Below are 15320 nucleotides of genomic sequence, written 5' to 3'. Positions count from 1 at the left end.
TTGTCCTGAGTACAAGGTGTTATGTTTGGGGGCAAATCCAATGCAACACATTACTAAGTACCACTCTCCATATTTTCAAGCAAAGTGGTGGCTGCCTCATGTTATGGGTATGCTTGTAATTGTTAAGGACTGTAAATAAAACATTTATGGAATGGAGCTAAGCACAGGCAAAATCCTAGAAAAAAACTTGGTTCAGACTGCTTTCCACCAGACACTGGGAGATGAATTCACCTTTCAGCAGGACAATAACCTAAAACACAAGGCCAAATCTACACTGGAGTTGCTTACCAAGAAGACAATGAATGTTCCTGAGTGGCATTTTTTGACTTAAATCTGCTTGAAAATCTGTGGCAAGACCTGAAAATGGTTGTCTGGCAATGATCATCATCCAATTTGACAGAGTTTGAATAATTTTGAAAAGAAGAATGTGATTCTAACATGTATTGACTCAGGGGTTGAATATTTATCTAATCAAGATACAGTATAATAATATAAAATATATTAGTGTTTTATTTTTCACATATATATATTTTTTTACAAATGTTAGAATTTTTCTACCACTTTGACATTAGAGTATTTTGTGTAGATCATTGACAAAAAATGACAATTAAATCAATTTTAATCCCACTTTGAATCACAACAAAATTATGAAAAAGTCAAGGTGTGTGACTACTTTCTGAAGGCACTGTAGTAGGGAAACATGACAACCCAAGGCCAGGTGTCTATGGATGGTGGGGCTATCTACTGCTATCTGATATACTCAGAGGAAAGTGGCTGGTTTCCACCTTTTCCCAGACCATCAACGAGGACACTGTCTGAGAAACTTTGAAATGTCTGCTAGGAGGATTATTTTATTAGATGTTGGGACATTTATTTTTATTTTTTAATTGAACAAAATAAAAAAAGTTATCTTTACTTTTAAATTCAAGAGGATTATACAGTCAAAGAGCAACAAAACATACATTATTTCCAATGCAGACGATATCGAGCTAAAAATATATTTTAATTTAACAGAAGAACCATAGTTCAAGAACAGACGGCATAGTTATTTTCACAGTAGAATTCAAACCCAACTCATCAATTTCACTTGACTCAACACAACACTATCCACATTGGGATCTTGTTAAATGCAGCGAGGGGGTAGTTGAATGTGGCCATGAGAGTATTGGTAATGATGAAAATGGTCATTTGGAGTAATGGATAAAGATAGCTAGATTAAATGAGCGGCAAGAAAAGGCAGACATAGAATGAACAGAACTAGTAAAAGACAAAAATGAGGCATAAGTGAAAATGTCTGAATGCTGCAGTAATAGTGTCCATTTGAGAGCAGCAGAGAGCGAGAGAGAGAGACTGTCTAATGCAGGGACACATCTGAGCCCTGAAAGTACTGCGGTCGCTGGCCGGCTGGCCTGGCATACACAAATTAACCACTATTTTCTTCCCCTTCATCTCCATCTCTGGTCTGGTGTGGTTAGAACTATTTCCCAAACACTCCTAGTCCATCATCTCTTATTATTCATCAGCATCTGTTTGTGAAAAGCCAGGCCCAATCACTGGGATAGAACACTAACCAGACCTTAAGAGCTCCATTTACAGGACTGTTTATCAGAGGCATTACTTTAAATAATACTCTGAATCTGACCTGGAGCAGAAAATGAGGGTGTAGGGTGAATGTTAATTATGATTGGCCAATTTGCTGTGGTTAATCTCTGCCGCAGGGTAGGGGTGGAAGGGGGTGGGGGGATGCTGTGTATGGGGGACTGGGATGATGCCAGGAGAGGAAAGGGTCATAATGGCGCCATTGTCAGGGTGAAGGCGTGTCAAGGCGGGGCAGAGAGCGGGTTGATGGGTGGTGAGTCAGTAAAGGAGATGGGTCTGGACCTGTGTATTTCTCTCCCTCCCTCTGTCTGTCTGTCTGTCTGTCTGTCTGTCTGTCTCTCTCGCTCTCACTCTCTCTCTCTCTCTCGGTCTCTCACGGTCTCTCTGTCTCTCTCTCAATTCAATTCAAAGGGGCTTTATTGGGATGGGAAACATATGTTTACATTGCCAAAGAAAGTGAAATAAACAAAAGTGAGAAGAAACACATTTAACAACATCAATAAAAAACCATTTGAAATTAACAGTAAACATTGCACTCAAAAAGTTAATGACAATTCAAGTGTTATATTATAGTGTTTTAGCAATATGCAAATAGTTGTAGTACGAATAGTAGGGGAAGATAAATAAACAGATAAATATTGCTGGTATTTACAATGTTGTTTGTGCTCCACTGGTTGCCCTTTTCTCATGGCAACGGGCCACAAATCTTGCTGCTGTGATTGCAGATTGTGGTAATTCACCTAACAGATATGGGAGTTTATCAATGTTGGATTCGTTTTCAAATTCTTTGTGGGTCTGTGTGATCTGTAGGAAATATGTGTCTCTAATGTGGTCATACATTTTGCAGGAGGTTAGGAAATGAAGCTCCGTTTCCACCTCATTTTGTGGACAGTTGGCACATTTCCTGTCTTCTCTTGAGAGCCAGGTCTGCCTATGGCGACCCCTCTCAATCGCAAGGCTATGCTCACTGAGTCTGTACATAGTAGAGGATTTTGGGTCAGTCACAGTGGTCAGGTACTCTGCCACTGTGTACTCTCTGTTAAGGGCCAGATAGCATTCCAATTTGCTCAGTTTTTTGGTTGATTCTTTCCAGTGTGTCAAATAGTTATTGTTTTGCTTTCTCATAATTTGGTTGGGTCTAATTGTGTTGCTGGCCTGGGGCTCTGTGGGGGCTGTTTGGGTTTGTGAACAGAGCCCCAGATGGCTTCTCTAGGTTAATCTTTCTGTAGGTGAAGGCTTTGTGGTGGAATGTGTGGGCATCGGTTCCTTTTAAGTGGTTGTAGAATTTAACAGCTATTTCCTGGATTCTGATAACTAGTGGGTATAGTCCTAATTCTGCATGCATTGTTTGGGGCTTATTTTTTGCAGAATTCTGCATGCAGAGTCTCAGTTGGGTGTTTGTCCCATTTTGTGAATTCTTGGTTGGTGAGTGGACCCCAGACCTCACAACCAAAGAGGGCAATGGGTTCTATAACTGATTGAAGTATTTTTTGCCAGATCCTAATTGGGATGTCGAGTTTTTTGTTCCTTTTGATGGCATAGTAGGCCCTTCTTGTGTTGTCTCTTTGATCGTTCACAGCCTTGTGGAAGTTCCCGGTGGTGTTGATATTTAGGCCAAGGTAGCTATAATTCTTTGTGTGTTCTAGGTCAACAGCAACTGGACCTTTTTTGGAACACCATTATTTTTGTCTTACTGAGATTCACTGTCAGGGCCCAAGTCTGACAGAATATGTGCAGAAGATCTAGGTGCAGCTGTATGCCCTCCTTGGTTGGGGACAGAAGCACCAGATCATCAGCAAACAGTAGACACTTGATTTCCGAGTCCAGTAGGGTGAGGCTGGGTTCTGCAGACTGTTCTAGTGCCCTCGCCAATTCGTTGATATATAAATGTTAAAGTGGGTGGGGCTCAAGCTGCATCCCTGTCTCACCCCACGGCCCTGAGGAAAGAAATCTGTGTGTTTATTGCCAATTTTAACTCCACACTTGTTGTTTGTGTACATTGATTTTATAATGTCATATGTTTTTCCTCCAACACCGCTTTCCATCAATTTGTATAGCAGACCCTCATGCCAAATTGAGTCAAAACCTTTTTTTTTTCCAACAAAGCATGAGAAGACTTTGCTTTTGTATTGGTTTATTTGTTTGTCAATAAGGGTGTTCAGGTTGTATACGTGGTCTGTCGTAGGGTATTTTGTTTTCACTGAGGAAATGTTGGACTCTGCTGTTGATGATACTGCAGAGGATTTTTCAGAGATTGCTGTTGACGCAGATTCCACGGTAATTATTGGGGTCAAATTTTTCTCCACTTTTGTGGATTGGGGTGACCAGACTTTGGTTCCAAATATTGGGGAAGATGCTAGAGCTGAGAATAAGATTGAAGAGTTTAAGAATAGCCCATTTGAATTTGTGATCTGTATATTTTATAATTTCGGTTAGTATACCGTCAACACCACAGGCCTTTTTGGGTTGGAGGGTCTGTATTTTCTCCTGTAGTTCATCTATTGTCTTTAATCACTGATTCAAAATGTTGTAAATGATCATGTTTTTGTTCTTTGTTATATGGCCGTAGAATTTGGAGAAATGGTTTATCCATACATCTCCATTTTGGATAGGTAGCTCTTCGTGTTGTTGTTTGTTTAGTTGCTTCCAATTTTCCCAGAAGCGATTTGATTCTATGGATTCTTCAATCACATTGAGCTGTTTTCTGATATGCTGTTCCTTCTTTTTTGTTATTGTATTTCTGTACTGTTTTAGTGTTTCCCCATACTGAAGGCATAAGCTAAGGTTTTTGGGTATCTGTGTTTTTGATTGGATAGGTTTCTCAATTTCTTTCTAAGGTTTTTGCATTCTTCATCAAAACATGTTCTCATTGTTGTTAGTTTTCTTAGGTTTTCTGCTTGAATTTAAATGTGATATGTTTGCTGATAGGTCAGATATACTGTTCATGCTTCTACTGCAAAGTTTGCACCTTCACTATTGCAGGGAAACATTTTGTCCAGGAAGTTGTCTAGGAAGGATTAGATTTGTTGTTGGCAAATAGTTTTTTGGAAGGTTTCTACACTACCCTCCTTCCATCTATAGCATTTTTTTTTTTTTTCTTTTTTTTTTTTTTTGGGGGATGGATCAGCTTAATATTGCAGATAGATTGTATCCTCTATCAATGTAATTGTCTGCATCACTTCCAATCCCCCATGTTTTTTTTAAAATATATATACTCCCCTTTATTACTTTTCAACCCCACCATCCTTTCCCTACTTGGAGTAAATTAGTGAACAACAATGCCCAGGCCTCTACTTCCGGTCTATACTTACTATCTACACCTTATGGACAGAGTTAATTTTACAATAATTCTATTATATATTTTTTTATTTTTTTTATTTTTTATTGCTCCTGAACTTCTTCTACTCTCAACCTCTCCGATCATTTTCATGATGTCCATCCGGTTTGCTTCTATATGCCATATCTTTCTAACTGTGCTCTTTCCCAAAAGCTCCCAACATACAACCTATATACTTATTATGGACACAGTATGCTTACATTATTAGCTATCTTTGTTATTATTTGTTGTTATTTGTTATTAGTCCCATCCTTCAACTCTATTCAATACCTCCTATCTATCTCTTAACACCATCCATATAGGATTTCTATTTGCCATATATATTTCAACCGTACTGTGATGTTTTACAAAAGTTCTGAACCTTTCTATTCTCATTGCTTCTACAGATTGTGAATTAAAAACAAACATTTTTGCTAAAAGTATTATTATATTATTGATTGATTGACTATGACTTTTCAGATCACCCAATAATGCTATCTGCAAGGTTAGTTCCAGGTAAATATTGCAATCCTTTAGCCATTCCTGGACCTGTGTCCAAAAACAAGCTACAAATGGACAGAACCAAAACAAATGATCTAATGATTCTGTCTCTTCACAGCAAAATCTATAGCATTTCTTAACAGCATGCAGTTTGTTCGGCTTCGATGCTTTATGGTTGAGTATTGCTATGTTCAAGTAGATTGTGATTTTGCTGTGGTCTGATAGGGGTGTTAGTTGGATGACTGTGAACGCTCATAGAGAATCTGGGTTGAGGTCGGTGATAAAATAGTCTACAGTACTACTGCCAAGAGATGAGCTATAGGTGTACCTACTGTAGGAGTCCCCTCGAAGCCTACCATTGACTATGTACAGACCCAGCGTGCGACAGAGCTGCAAGAGTTGTGACTTGTTTTTGTTGGTTGTTTTGTCGTAGTTGTGTCTAGGAGGACATATTGGGGAGGGAATGCTGTCACCTCCAGGTAGGTGTTTGTCTCCCAGTGTGCTCTCTCTTTCTCTCGCTCAATCTTTCTCTTTTTCTGTCTCTCTCTTTCTCACTCTCTATCTCTCTCTCACTCCAACTGTCTCTCTCTCACTCTCTCGCTCACTCAATTAAATTAAATTCAATGGGGCTTTATTGGCATGGGAAACATGTGAAATAAACAATCACAAATTCATAGTTAACATTAAACACGAAAGTTTCAAAAGAGAAAGACGTTTGAAATGTTACATTATTAACTATGTACAAAAACACAAAAACAAGTGTATCGGTCTGGACCTGTACAGGCCGTCAGTCTATACACTCTAAATCCCGTCAAACTCATTCCACGGAGGGCCGAGTGTCTGCGGATTTTTGCTCCACCCTTGTACTTGATTATATGAACTAAGGTTGCTAATTAGTAAGGAACCCCCCTCACCTGGTTGTCTAGGTCTTAATTGAAAGGAAAAACCAAAAACCTGCAGACACTCGTCCCTCAGTGGAATGAGTTTGACACCCCTGCTCTAAATAAAATGTAAAATAGCCTGTAAATGAAGTTAAAATAGCTCACAGACTAATTCAACTACTCGCACCTTACACAACTTGCTGGCTCCACTAGAGCCCCCTCAGCCAGATGGCTCCACTAGGGCCCCCTCAGCAAGGTGGTTCCACTAGGGCCCCCTCAGCCAGTTGGCTCCACTAGGGCCCCCTTAGCCAGCTGGTGCGTATGCTGAATGTACAAAACGTAAAGTTTTAAAGTATAAATGGCAAGAGAAAATAAAAAAAGGGATAAATATAGGCCTAGGTTCTATTTACTTTGGTGTTTGTTCTCCACTGGTTACCCTTTTCTTATCGTAACAGGTCACACATTTTGCTACGGTGATTGCACAATGTGGTATTTCACCTAACAGATACGGGAGCTTGTCAATATTTGATTTGTTTTCTAATTCTTTTTGGGTCCTTGTAATCTGAGGGAAATATGTGTCTCTTATATTGTCGTACATTTGGCAGGAGGTTAGGAAGTGCAGCTCAGATTCCACCTCATTTTGTGGACATAGCATGTCTTCTCTCGAGAGCCAGGTCTGCCTATGTCGGCCTCTCTCAATAGCAAGGCTACGCTCACTGAGTCTGTACATTTGTCAGTTTTTTCCTAAGGTTTTTATCAGTCACAGTGGTCAGATAGCCTGCCACCATGTACTGTCTTTTTAGGGCCAAATAGCATTTTAGTTTACTTTGAGATTTTGTAATGTTTTCCCAATAGGTAATATAATTACAATTTTGTTTGCTTATACTTTGGGATTTTCTCTGTACTCCAAGAATGCTTTTGCAGAATTCTACATGCAGGATTTTAATTGGATGTTTGTACCATTTAAAACAAAAAAATCTTGATTGGTTACGGACCACACACTTCACTTCCATATTGGTTCAATTGGTTCAATTGGAGATTGTAATATTCAATTGGAGATTTGTGAGCCCAGCCCCAGGACCAGCTGGATGAGGGGACTCTTAAACATTGCAGGGCTTGGTAATGATATGAGAGGTGGTCTCTCTCTCTCTCTCTCTCTCTCTCTCTCTCTCTCTCTCTCTCTCTCTCTCTCTCTCTCTCTCTCTCTCTCTCTCTCTCTCTCTCTCTCTCTGTCTCTCTCTCTGTGTATCTCTCTCTGTCTGTCTCTCTCTTTCTTTCTCTGTCTCCCTCTCTGTGTTTCTCTCTCTCAATTCAATTCAATTCAAAGGGCTTTATTGGCATGGGAAACATATGTTTACATTGCCAAAGCAAGTGAAATAGATAATAAACAAAAGTGATCAATAGAAAATTAACAGTAAACATTACACTTGCAAGTTTCAAAGGAATAGAGACATTTCAAATGTCATATTATGGCTATGTACAGTGTTATAATGATGTGCAAATAGTTAAAGTACCAAAGGGAAAATAAATAAACATAAATATGGGTTGAATTTACAATGGTGTTTGTTCTTCACTGGTTTCCCTTGTCTTGTGGCAACAGGTCACAAATCTTGCTGCTGTGATGGCACACTGTGGTATTTCACCCAATAGATATGGGAGTTTATCAAAACTGTCTAATTTGAGGGAAATATGTGTCTCTAATATGGTCATACATTTGGCAGGAGGAAGTGCAGCTCAGTTTCCACCTCATTTTGTGGGCAGTGTGTACATAGCCTGTTTTCTCTTGAGAGCCAGGTCTGCCTACGGCGGCCTTTCTCAATAGCGATGCTCATTGAGTCTGTACATAGTCAACGCTTTCCTTAAGTGTTGGTCAGTCACAGTGGTCAGGTATTCTGCCACTGTGTACTCTCTGTTTAGAGCCAAATAGTAATAATAATAGTAATCAAGATTGTCAATGGGACAATAAGTAACAACAAAAATCAAGGGTAAAAATAACCATACACTGTACCATAACAATTGCGTAGAGAACCTGTGCAGGTTGGTTGGTCTGTCAGACACTGTCCCTCATCTTATAGCAGGCAGCAATGTAGTGCGCTGCCAACCCACAGCTCTCTGCGTCCTCCCCCAACAGAACAGGTAGCCTATTCTCATCAGGAAATTACACTCTCTAGTTGTTTTATATTTTTAACATTTTGTAAGGAAATGCATCTCTGTTTCGGGTTCTGCTGTGGTGCGGTGGTTGCACTTTGTCAAGGTTTTTCTAAGGTTTTGATCAGTAACCATGGTCAAATAGTTTGCCATGTTGTACTGTCGATTTAGGTCCAGATAGCACTGCATTTTGCTTGTTTGTGTTTCCCAATAGGTAATGTAGTTTTGTTTTGACTGTGTAGTAATTTGGTTTATTCTAATTGATTAGATGTGTTGGTCCTGAGGCTTCAGTGTGTTAGTAGAACAGATTTGTGAGCCCAGCCCCAGGACCAGCTGGATGAGGGGACTCTTAAACATTGCAGGGCTTGGTAATGATATGAGAGGTGGTCTCTCTCTCGCTCTCTCTCTCTCTCTCTCTCTCTCTCTCTCTCTCTCTCTCTCTCTCTCTCTCTCTCTCTCTCTCTCTCTCTCTCTCTCTCTCTCTCTCTCTCTCTCTCTCTCTCTCTCTCTCTCTTTCTTTCTTTCTCTTTCTTTCTTTCTCTCTCTTTCTTTCACCCTCTACCTCTCTCTCCCTCTCTTTCTCTTGCTTTCATTCTCACTGTTAACACACTCTCTCTCTTACTGTTTATCTCACGTACACACTGCAGTACATTGCTGCATAATCCCCAATAAAGCATGATTAAAGACTTGAATGCCACTGTGGGGCTGTGTGTTATGAATGTGTGGTTGTATGGAATTAGAGAATGAGTGACATTCCCAGGTTGTGTAACACAGCTCCTGGTGGGCCTCTTCTGTTCTGGACCAGATAATCCGCTGGTTACAGGGGCCACAGCAGATTTGGATCAGTCACCAGGCCAACGGGTGCAGGAGCCACAGATGTGGCGCAGATCAGGACATCCACTGTCACATGGCTTTTAATTTCATATTTCCTGTTCATTTCCAACTAAGCTTTTGGGGTCATGGTGGTGAAAGATAGCCGCTTCCTGGTTACAGAGCAGAGCAGACTTTGTGTGGTGTTATTGTGAGTTGCAGTGTATGGTGGTGGTGAGGTTTAACCATGCTAAGCTGTAATGGCAGCCTTCTGACAGGATGCTAATGCAGGCTAAATCTGAGACGGCCCAGTCACACACCACTGCTGGTCCAAACACTACATACAAAAGAGTTTCTTCTGTGCTTGGAGAAAAGATGTGTACAGGGAGACATTATCCTCTCAACATTGCAGGAACCCCTCCACTCTTGTCTCTCTTCCCATCTTTTTCATCCTCTCCCTCTCTCCTTCTCTCCTAACCTTTCCATTTCCACTTGTCACTTGTCTTCTTTCCTCCTTTCTTTTCCTTGTCATTCACATTATCCCATGCCTCTCTCCCTCTCTCCTCCCTCATTTCCTCCTGTCACTCTTACTCTCCCCCTCTCTTTCTCTCTCTCTTTCTCTCCCGCTCTCTCGTTCTCTCTCTCTCTCTCTCTGGCTGATAGCCAGTTGTCAGAATAATTACCTGGGGCCTGATCTGTTATTGTGGGCAGCATTATTCAAGCAGAGCTACAGTAGCATAGCAGCTACCTGATCCCTCAGTGGGGTATTTATAGCTAACTTTAGGGAAGGCGACCCAGCCTTTATCAGACTGTGGTAAGGCAGAGAGCAGACTGGAGACTAAAATCAGACATTCCCCATAGCAGGGGAACCTGATCTGGCAGGCCATGAAGACACAGGCTTTATTTAAGTACCTCAATGTGCTGTAATGTAATGTCCTCATCCTGATCTGTTTCTCTTAGAACTGCTGCATCATTGGCCCACTGCAGAGCAGAATCCCTGCTCCTGTTTATGTTTGGAGCCTAAAGTAATAAATAATATATTCCATTTAGCAGACGCTTTTATCCAAAGCAATTTACAGTAATGAGTGCATACATTTTACGTATGGGTGGTCTCGGGAATCCATCCCACTATCCTGCCATTGCAAGTGCCATGCTCTACCAACTGAGCTACAGCAGACCACTAGAGTCCGAGGGCCACTCAAGTGCACCTTGATGTTGGCGTAGATCAAGGTAGCAGCAACACTAATTATATATACCCATTGATCCTGATTCATGTCCAGTGGAGGACTGAGTGATTGGAGGAGACAGACTATTCACCACTGGTTTTCTTCATGTGCGACTGAGGGCTCATTTTGCTGCCTGTCAGTTGTGTAGTGATCAATAGGGCCTTGTTTATTTGCTTGTATAACAGAGCGACATGCCTCCTTGGAGGCGTGCTTGTATTGCGATGCTGCATGCTTGAATACCCTAGCGCCAACACACTCCACTCATCTCCGATGGCACTCCGTCAATACCGCTCACTCTAATGAGTGTTGGCTCTGGTACGGATCTGCTTCCTCTGAGGCTGAAACACAGAAAACACTAACCTCTCTACTGCTCTAAATGCTCCTCCCCTTTCACACATACTGGTACATGCACACTTGAGGTGGTAGCAGTGCATGGCACCTCTGGCACCAGAAGACATTTGTTCACACACACACACACACACACACACACACACACACACACACACACACACACACACAGATAGATAGACACACATATACACACACACATATACACACACACAGAGAGCCAGTGGTGGGCTCAGGCACTGTGCCACTTTGTCACCTATGTGCTCCTCTGCGCCCAGGCTGTTCCACTGGGGTGGGTAAAGTTGGTCACACTGAGTTTAGAGCAGAGCAGGCAGGCAGCGCAGGGGCAGGCAGCGCAGGACAATCAGTGTTATAGACCAGAGTCACTCCATTTACAACACTGTTATTCTTCTACAGCATAATTCACTTTAGACCTTAGGGTGAATATTGAGCCACACACTGACCTCTAAATGAAGACGCTGGTCCCCACTGTTTGGAGGTGTTAGGGGAACTAGGACTTTAGTGTGTGTGTGTGTTTGTGTGTGAGAGAGAGATAATTGAAACAGAAAGGTGAGATAATGTGTTGCCTGTGGATCTCTCCCACCACAATAGAAATAACGTTTTGTGGTTTAGAGGCCTTTGATGTAATCCTTTGTAGTGTCTAGTGTGTGATGTGTTTGTGCCTGCAGAGAGAGGGCTTCAGAGTTAGAGGAGGCAAGATTGGATATGGATGGAGTGTGTGCGTGTTTCTGTGTTTATCTCTGTGTGTACATGTCTGCATACCTGTGTGTGTGTGTACCCGCGTGTGTGCACGTGTGTTCCTCAGCAATTTTACCTAAAGGGCACAGTCTGGCAACATGGCTCTGCTCAAGACTGCACTTTAGAGGTGAGCCACATTCATAGAATCATTATAACAGTAGACACAGACAGTCAAGTTATTGGTATGTCCTTGTCCTTAGTGCCCTTGCTACAGAGACCAGCATGCAGGCAGAAAGCCAGATTGTGGTCCAGATTCCACCCCGGTGTTAGCTTCATAACTCTGCCTCCCTAAATGGACAGGCTTTAGCCAGAGCAGCAGTGGTTTGTGGTTTAACTCTCCCTGGAAACAGGGGCTTTCCAGACCTTATTATATCTATTTGACAACAGTCACAAACACATGCATTTTTTCTCTGTGTGACGCACATTGAATTCTTCTCCTAATAACTTGAACAAAGTCTATGAATAATTTCCTTTTTCTGTGTCCTCACTCTCAGTCTTAAAGTGAGTCAGTGGCATTACACCAGCATGCTGTTTCTATTTCACTCCCGTTAGTAGGCAATAGGGGGATTTTAGGGCTGAAATCAGATAGCGTTGTCATCCTGGGAGCACCTCCTCTCCTCCTCCCTCCTCCATGAAACAGGCCTGCTCTGGCCGAGCTCAGGCCCAGTTATGAGCCAGCAGGTGGGTTAGAGGGAACAGAAATAGACCCCAGGTCTCTGACAGCCATGTTGCTGCTCCCATTAGATGAGACAGAGGTTTTAGTGTCTACCTCTTCCTCCGACTCAAACTCACTGTTCTCTCTCTCTCTCTCTCTCTCTCTCTCTCTCTCTCTCTCTCTCTCTCTCTCTCTCTCTCTCTCTCTCTCTCTCTCTCTCTCTCTCTCTCTCTCTCTCTCACTAAAGTACTGTGCCGATAGCCTTGACTCATGAATGGAGAGAGTTGGCATCAATACTCTCTCTTTCTCTATCCCCCACTCTCTCTATCTCCTTCCATCTCCTTTTCTCGTCCATCTGTTCCCTTTCGCCTCACCGTCTCACCGTCTCCTATTCTCTCACTTTTTCAATATTTGTTCATCTCCTACTCTCCTGCCTTCTCTACCTCATCTCTCTCTCTCTCTCTCTCTCTCTCTCTCTCTCTCTCTCTCTCTCTCTCTCTCTCTCTCTCTCTCTCTCGCTCTCTCTCTCATACTTTCTCTTGCTCTCCCCTGCTCTCTCCATTACGTGCTGAACTCTACAGCAGAAAGTGCAGACTCATCATGTCCTCTAAGACAAATTTATCTCATTTCCTGAGGCCCTATAGATGGAGTTAATGTCGATGGGATGGAGGGAGATAGGGAGGCGTAGGGAAGGAGCTGACAGTACACTGGCACGGCACATACACTTTTACAGCTCAGCCCACCACAAAAGGAAGCCAGCCCTGAGCTGCCAAAACCCTGATGGAGAGAGAAATCACTCCAAAACCAGGATGTTAAATATGAGAGACTTCTGTCGGCCTGAAGCAGAGGGGGAAATGTTTCAGAACATTTCATGAACTGAGACAAATGCAGGATGTGATGCAGTAGAAGGAGGGGTGAGAGAGCAGCGGAGAGAGAGAGTTTACCTCACTGTGTGTTCCAGTGTCTGTTTTTGTAGAAATGCTGCCATTTGTTTTTGTGTTCAAAACTGTATAACTGTGTAATTAGATATGTTGTGTAACAACAGTGGCTTATATTAGGAGTATTTCCTGACTTTAAGAAGCCATATGAATGGGAGAGCTCTAACTTTAAATGCAGGTGTGTATTGTGTGGAGAGAGAGAGAGAGGAGTCTATAAAAACCGACACCTCTTGGACGGTTGCCTGTCTTCCAGTCTGTCCCTGTCTTTAGTGGGCTGTCCATTGGCTCCCAACCAACCACAACTCAGGGCCCTTCTGCAAAGTTGTCCTGTCCTGTCTGAACCCATGCCAGCCCAGGGACAGAAGTGCTCACACTGACTCACTCCACCACCACCGACGACAGCTAGCTAAATGCTCTTCGATCTGTCTCCCACAGGTATAACTCACTCTGTCTACACCACCCCTGGGCTGTCTGGTGTGTAAGTACCATTCTCATTAAGTCTTAATATTCATGTATTATGGACCATTCCAGAGAGGGATCACCTCTGACGATTTGTTTTTCTACATGGTAGTGCAACTCCTCTGACAGTTTGTGGGGTGGCAGAGCGTGACTCATGTCCCTGTGTGTGTTCCTCTATCTTCAATCCTGCTGTCTGTTTTCTCCTGGCTCTGAATGAAGCTCTGGCCCACACAGTTCAGTAGGAGGGGAGAGAGCAGACGATGTAGCTCCCTAAACTACCACATTACAATGTGAGAATTCCTCTCTGTGGGAAGCGGTCAGGAGGCACAAACCAGAAAGCCCACACAGAGTCCAGAGCCAAGCCACCACACTCACACTGCTGGAGCTGTCCCAAAGCAAAGGAACAGGCTCACACTGTGTAGTACTGTAGAGGCAGGGCCCTCATGAGAGTAATGTAATACACACCAGTAATGTCACTAGACATTTAAAAACATCCCTATGATAATGTTATTCCATATCCCTTTATCATTATTGTTGTTGAGCTGTATTGGAATCAGTAACTCAGATCAGAACTCACTTAGATTGTAACATAAACCTCTGATTTGAAAACGTGTCTGTAGTCAGAGTGAACCTATCGCAGGTCTGTTTGCGGATGTCTCATACTGAGTGCGTCCCCTTCGGGCTGGATAGGTGGAAATGGATGAGTGTGTTCCCGGATGGCCGGCCCTCACCCGTAAGCTCCCCAAAGGGCTGTGAAACGGGTGATTTAGCATCTTTTACGTCCTCCTCCAGAGCAGAGCCAAGAGCCCAGAGACACACACCACACACCTATTCATTCTGGTGTCAGCAGCACTAGGAGCTAGCTGGAGGTGTGTGTGTGTGTGTGTGTGTGTGTGTGTGTGTGTGTGTGTGTGTGTGTGTGTGTGTGTGTGTGTGTGTGTGTGTGTGTGTGTATGTGTGTGTGTATGTGTATGTGTATGTGTATGTGTATGTGTATGTGTATGTGTATGTGTATGTGTATGTGTATGTGTATGTGTATGTGTATGTGTGTGTGTGTGTGTGTGTGTGTGTGTGTGTGTGTGTGTGTGAGAGAGAGAGAGAGAGGCGAGAGATTCTGTGTACAAAAAGACCACTGTTTGTGTTTCTATATTGTGTGTGTAAGGAATGAGGATACAATCCAGCTGGTAAACAACACCAGCGCAGACAAACTAATGAGAACGGGGTGGATAACTGCTTCCCCTGCTGACCCCCCTCTCTGTTGCGGTGTGGAGTGGAGTCATGACAGTGGCTGTGGTGGTGGCTGGTGACACAGCTGTGCTCCTGAGGAAGCATAATGGCAGCAGCTGCTGGTTTAGAAAAACTTTGACAGGCCATCGTGTGTGCATGCGGCCCAGTGGCAGGGTTATGGGCGGCCAGAAGGGAGCAGAACAGGGCCTGTCTCTAGGACTCATTAGTGCTGTGATCCCAGCATGAGGAAGACTCACTGCCAGGCAGGGGCTCACTTTACCTCAGAGGGGGCATTTCTATCACCACTCCCTCCCATACACTAGAGCTGCATTTGAAACAGCTTCCTAGTGCACTAGGTCAAAATGTTCACTATATACGGAATGGGTGGTCAAAAGTAGGGCACTATATAGTCTGCTGAGCCCCTTGTCATGGCAGCCTCTACCTGTCTGTGTC

At 43.0% G+C, this 15320-nt stretch overlaps 1 protein-coding gene across 3 annotated transcripts in view; it reads left to right on the top strand.

Annotated features, from left to right (window-relative positions):
* The window catches only part of LOC121538349 (extracellular sulfatase Sulf-2), a 169975-nt gene that overhangs the window by 83838 nt on the left and 70817 nt on the right, over window positions 1–15320 (top strand). For 2 of the 3 annotated variants that reach the window (XM_041846256.2, XM_041846257.2), the window contains exon 3: window positions 13617–13659. The exons of the other annotated variant lie outside the window; for it this stretch is intronic. The gene's annotated coding sequence lies outside the window, so the exon portion shown is untranslated. The remainder of the gene's footprint in view (window positions 1–13616; window positions 13660–15320) is intronic. 3 annotated transcript variants of the gene reach the window in all.

Source organism: Coregonus clupeaformis, chromosome 24 (assembly GCF_020615455.1).
Source record: "Coregonus clupeaformis isolate EN_2021a chromosome 24, ASM2061545v1, whole genome shotgun sequence".
Lineage (NCBI taxonomy): Eukaryota > Metazoa > Chordata > Actinopteri > Salmoniformes > Salmonidae > Coregonus > Coregonus clupeaformis.
The sequence above is the reverse complement of the archived record's forward strand: the minus strand, read 5'-3'. Positions and strand labels throughout refer to the sequence as shown.